The sequence below is a fragment of the Parus major genome, chromosome Z (assembly GCF_001522545.3).
Source record: "Parus major isolate Abel chromosome Z, Parus_major1.1, whole genome shotgun sequence".
Lineage (NCBI taxonomy): Eukaryota > Metazoa > Chordata > Aves > Passeriformes > Paridae > Parus > Parus major.
In genome coordinates, this window is record NC_031799.1 from 26774937 (window position 1) to 26780936 (window position 6000).

Below are 6000 nucleotides of genomic sequence, written 5' to 3' on the forward strand. Positions count from 1 at the left end.
TCAAGATACTAGTTCACTTGGGATTTTTTCCCTTCTATTCACTTGTAGGCAGTGAAATGGGGGATGAGATCCTCTCTGTGGCCTCTCTCCCTGCTTACATCCTGGCAGTGAATACAAAACCCCAAAAAGACCCCAGTCTGAGTGAACCTGGGAGACATGAAATGTGGTTTTAGCCCACTTCCCCTAAATTCTCTACAAATCCTAAGCAGAAAAGTTTCCACTTGCAAAACTTTATTATGAAACATCTAGCAGCAGTAGCAAAGCCCATTTTCTTCCTCAAGGTGAGTTTTTAAAAATCTTTTAGGGACATTCTCCTTGTTTTTCTTGTCCATGCTTGCACTGACAAACAGCTGAGGAATTAAAAATACCTCTGTTCTCCTATTGAGAAGCAAAAGAATGAAATTTGATTGTTAAATTAGATGTTGTAAGTAAAATGAAATGGGACTGCAGGGGGAGTGGGGCTGTTTGTTGTTGAGTGGAGTGTTTGTTGGCGTGGTAGAAGTGTCTGCACTTGGGAGGTTCATGGTGGATTTTTGGGGGACTCAGGGACAGAGGGTGAGCATAGCTGGCCCCTTACCCAGCCAGGGCAGTGGCCAGAGTCATTCACCTGAAAAGTGGCTGGGGAAAAAATTTCAATCTAGCTATCGGCATCACGGAAAGCCACCTGCCCACCGGCATAGTCCAGAGCCACCTTGATGCATCCGAGAGTGCAGCAGTGGGGCAGAGATGTGGGGCTGGGTCAGGTGAGAGCCTGCAGCTGTCCCAACCACTGCCCCACAGCCTAAACCCCATGTTCAGGAAGCAGGCCTTACAGGATACAAATTCCTGAGCACCTTCCAGTGCCCATTCGGGACCAGGACAAACCTTCACAGCCCAGAAATGCCCCCCACAAAGCCGTGCCAACCCAAAACACAGTGGAGAGACTCAAAATGCTCCATTCCTAACGGCAGAAGGGCTTGGGGTGATTCCCAGCAGCCTGCAGTCCAGCCATCCGATGACACCAGGATCTGGGGGTGAGCTGCGGCTGGATCCAAAGTCATGATTGCTGGCAGGGAGAGGGATCTTCATGAGGCTCTATTCATTGGAATATCACCACCAAAAATTGCACCAGAGCATCAGCTCCAGGCACTGAACCCATATGGGTGTTCAGTAAGTCCCTGAAGCCGGCCTCCCCTCTCCAGTATTGGGATACAGAGTAGACGGGGTCGACTGAGAGACGTTGTAAAAGGTGTTTTATTGCAAAATCAGTCTCATGGAAGGGCAAGACAGTAAGGCTGTTACATCAAACGTCATCAGCAGCAGCAGCAGCAGCTGTATTAATTATAGCTACAATGCCTTTTATAAATTTCTTAGCCAATCAACAATTTTTACAAAGCTCACTAGCATCCTCATAAATCAATCATTAATTGCTTTGTCTTACACAATTCTACCACAATGCATCTTTTTCATCCAGTCATATAACACTACTGGAACGTACATTACTACATCTTTCATTTCTACTTTATAACAAGTTCTATTGCTAAACTTTAAAATTTTCTACTGTCTTAGTTAACAGATTTATTCCCTTCCATGAGGCATATTTCTGCTTGCTTAAAACATAGCTCTGCTTAAACTACAAACTTCTATCCTTGCTTCATGTCTGTTTCACGTTATTGTGCTAAAGTGCCAAGCCTTCTCCAAGGTCTCAGGTCAAACTTTGTATCCATATCTATTTCTGAGCCTGTATGCTCAAGGCCTTGAGAGCTTTCTGTGCCTGCATTTCCCACACTCAGGGATCCCTCTGAGTCTTTCTCCAAAGAGCACTCCAACATGTCTGGAAATAGAAGATGACCCCACAGATTTTTACCTCTGGATCTGGCCCTGGCCCTTCCCCACATCCACCCAAACCCTGTTGCATGGAGAAGGCAAGACCACCTGAGGTGGGAGACACAACTCCCTTCATCTGGGGCATGACCATCCTCCACACATAATTACTGTCCTAATTTGGATGCTAATTAACCATCAACAGCATTCTGCACCTCCCACCTTCAGTTTTCTATCCCTTAAGGCTAATCAGGAATAAATCCTCTATTTTCTTTTAATTAAATGAGCATTTGTGATGCTTTCACTTTCCAGCTAAATCTGCCAACCCTGGAGTTCTTCACCCTCCCAGAACCACCCCAGTTTCCTATTTCTGCTTAACAAATTCCCCTTTTTTGCCAATTTTTACCCTCCAAGCACCTTTGGATTGTGTCACTGCCTCTGTCAGCGTGTTGGTTTTTCAAGTAAAGTCCTCAAGCTCTGTTTCCAGTTCTGACATCATCAGAACAGTGATGGCTGCACCTTCCTCCCTGCACACCTCAAGGAGAGCGAACTGGGGTGTTTAATGCCAAAAAATGCCCAAATTTCCTTTCCCCATTCCTAGAAAACCACTGAGACATCTCTACTTCCCTAGGCGAGGCTCCCACTCCTGCACGATATGATGGAAGATTCCCCCACCATCACCAAGTTTGGGTTAACCTTCAACCCCATCCAGCTCCAAAGCAAAAATCCCAGAGGAAAAGAACACAGGGTGAGAAGATGATTGGAAAAATGGACCATTTGGGGCCAAAACTGGTGTTCCTGGTGATGCTTTTTGGCTCCAATACCTGCTCAAGTTTGTTTGGGCATTCTGGAGAGAAGGGGAGAAAGGTGTTTAGGGCTGCTTTCCTGAGAATAAAAGCCAATTGGAGGGAAACAGATTCTGGGGGAAAGTTTTTGCTCACCCCCAGCAGGTCACCATCTGGTTGCTGGCACTTGGCCTGGAGCTCTGCACGGCTTTGCTGGATCCATGACATCTCAGCATCTTCATCACGTTGCTGTTCCTCCAACCTCCATCTCAAGCGATGGAATCAGGAAAGGAACAGTGATTCCTGGTCACTCAGCACCAGGCAGAGCCCTTTCAGCATCGCCTGCAGCTTCTGCTTCTCAGCACTAACTCGAGTCTGGGGGATGAAGGAGAAGGAGAAGGAGAAGGAGAAGGATGCTGGAGAGGGAATGAAGCAGTTTGGCCCTGTGGTGCACCCAGATGGCAGCACCACCCACCAGCATCTCTAGCCTTGTGTCCTTTGCTGCCTCAGTCAGCCCAGCACATCTCTTGTCCTCCTCTTGCAGGGTTTTTAGGGAATTTTCAAACTGCTTCTGCAGAGGGAAGGTGTTTAGACTCCTGCAGAAGGGAAGAAAAGGAGATGGGGGCTGGGACCCTTAAAGCATCAGGGATATAGCCAGTACAGATGGCCCCATACTCACCCTCTGCAGCTGCACTGAAGTAGATACGTACATGCTTATCCATGTTTTGGTGAACTTCAGCTATGCTGCATGCACACTCTCACCTTATCTGTACATTTATGTAAACACACAGTAATAAGTGGACACTGGGATATCCAGGCTGGGATAGCCCATCTCTCCAAGGTCTCCTGTAAAAAAGTTGCCACCAGGCCTTAAGAAGCTCCCACTACCCTTCAGTTTCCATCCCCTTTCCCCTACTCCCTGCATCCCCAGCCAGGTCCAAAGCCCTTTTTGGGACCCCCATTTCCCCTCTGCACCCAGAAGCAGAATAAGGACTCTTCACAGTGTAGGTGCTGTGTGAGAGCAGGAGTTTGCAATCTCCAGTATTTAGTTTTGGTCCCAAAAAAAAACTGTACTGTTTCATACTTAACTATCACCAAATTGCAGCATTTCACCTCAGTTTTGGCTTCTAGATGCTTACCTTGGTTTGCTGGGGTTTTTTGTCCCTAGAAAGATAGGGAAATGCTTTCCCCCTGCTCAAAATACATATTCTGGGAGCTGAGTTTTAAGGGAAATTAGCGTCGCTCAGGCAGGGGGAGAGTGAGACGGGGATCCGCTCACCCTGTACCAGCGAGCGGCCTCTTCGAGAGGCAGGCGGCGCAGACGGGGACTCTATCGCGGTAACAGAAGGGAGTGAGGGGTCTCTGGTGCCGGTGGCACAGCTCCTGCACGATCGCCACCACACTGGCCATCCGCCGGCTGGGGCGGAAGGCGCCGTGCGGGAGCGGCACCCGGCACTGCGGACACCGAGCGCCGCCCGCCGCTCACCGCCACGGGCAGCGCCGGCAGAGCTCAGGATCGTCACAGGATCCTGGAAGAAATCCAAGCAGACAGCGCAGGTGGTTTCCTCCTGGAGGCATCTGAAGGCGCTTCCCGCGGCCATGGTTGTTTACAGGACGCGCTCGGGGAAGCGCGCACCGAAAGGAGCCTGGACAGGGTATCCCTGGAAGTGGCGAGGGGCGAGACAGCGGGGATTTGCGGAGAGAAGGGAAGGCAGGCAGCGGCAGCCGGGGCCTGGGAGGGACGAGCCCTTGGCAAGGCGAATTCTGACCCCTCCGGCTGCAGCGGGGGAAGCAGAGTGCGGCCAGGAGGGGGCTCCAGGAGACAAGGATTAAAGCAGGAATGTGGCACGTGGGCAGAGTTCCCTGGAGCTCATGTAGATGCCAGCTTGGAGCGGGAGGGTTAAAGTGCAGTAAAAACCCACCGTCGTGTGTATTTTAGCCATAACAACGTTAACGGAGTTTCAGTGTATTATATCTCATTTTAATGTAAGACATATGCGTGTTTAAGTGTAATTGCAATTTTTATTGTAGAGCTATGAAAATAATAAAAAAACACATAAAATAATGTTTACAATACTAACCAGGAATTATAGTTATACATAAGGAAGATAAAACAGTAAAATAAGTTCTATGTTCCCAAAAATCGAATTGCCCCACAATTGATCAGCTTCGGGTTTTTCATGGGGGAAAAAAAAAAAAAAATAGGGAGAAATTATGCAATTATGCGTGGAAAAAACCGCACTGGGCATTCATTACTCCCTAAAAAACGCCGTTTATAGCCGCAGATTTGCCTCTGCCCCGGGTGCTGGGGCGCATGGAAAATTCCCTGCTCATTGTTTGATCCCGGGTAGCGGCGCTGGGCGGTCCCGCCACTGACTCCTCGAGGTGTGGAGCGGGACAGGGCGGGACCGCGAAACCGAGCCCAAACCAACCCAAAGTCTGATGTCTCGGGGCAAAGAAAAAGGGAGGGGAAAAATAAAATAAAAAAATAATAATAAAAAAGGAAAACAAACAAACATAAAAGACCGATTTTTAATTTTTTTTAATTATGCTTTCTTCTAATAAACGCCTGGAAGATTACTTAACAACAGACCAACTCAATGCTTAATTAATTCTTAATTATTTCAGGCACTGATTGTTTTTCCAAAGAAGAATCTCAGCCTACGTAAGAATTCTGTAGCAGCAAGAGAAGTCAGGGGTATGCTAGGTATAAATATTTCCCCAGAAATTTTCTCCCCGGGATGAGGTGGCGGTGAAGGGACTACACGAAGCGGGGCGACTGCCCCTTGGGGTGGCCGCTGCCCGGCGTCCCAAAGAGCTGCGCCGCGGGACGGGCGAGGCGGCGATACTGGAGCGGGACTGAGCCATGGCCACTGCTGGAGCCACCAGAAAAGCTGCCCCGAGGGCCAGAAGGCGCTAGAAGAGCCGCACCGAGCTGGGGGTGCGGTGCGAGCCCCTCTGGTGGCTGCCCGGGCTCTGGAAGCTGCTCCGCGGTGCGGGCCGAGGGGCCGGCGGGTGACTGTCGCCTCTGACAGGTGTGGCCAAAAGGGCTGCACCGAGAGGGGGGCCAGATGTGAATAGAATGTATGGAGCAGAATAAAAGGAATACAATTAAAGAGCCGCAGCGGGGGATGGCCACTGAGAGCAGCACTGCGGGACAAGGCAGGCGCGGTCCCACGGGGAGTCGCCGCTTATCGCGCTGCTTATCGTGCGGGGTCAGGGGGCAGCCGAGTGACCACAGCCAGAGACGGGGCAGCCGCTTCCAGAGGCGGCGAGGAGTGGGGCGTGCTGTTCTCAATCAAGGCCGCATATTTTAGTTCCCGGAACAGATCCGCCACTCTGCACCCGAGAACTGGGACTCGTATATCCCTCTGCCCATCGCTCCTCCTCTCGGGACTCGTGTATCCCGCCG

General features: G+C 50.1%; 1 long non-coding RNA gene across 3 annotated transcripts; it reads right to left on the minus strand.

The window, feature by feature from the left end:
- Window positions 1–1214: 1214 nt before the first annotated feature.
- Window positions 1215–5994, minus strand: LOC107215749. 3 transcript variants are annotated; one of them, XR_004495490.1, is made up of 3 exons: window positions 3728–5994; window positions 2745–3434; window positions 1215–2650 (listed from the first exon to the last, which is right to left on the minus strand). It is a non-coding gene; the product is annotated as an uncharacterized LOC107215749 (long non-coding RNA). The 3 variants fall into 3 exon arrangements; XR_001525231.3 differs by having other exon boundaries at window positions 2745–2963; window positions 3064–5994; XR_004495489.1 differs by having other exon boundaries at window positions 2745–5994.
- Window positions 5995–6000: the final 6 nt, after the last annotated feature.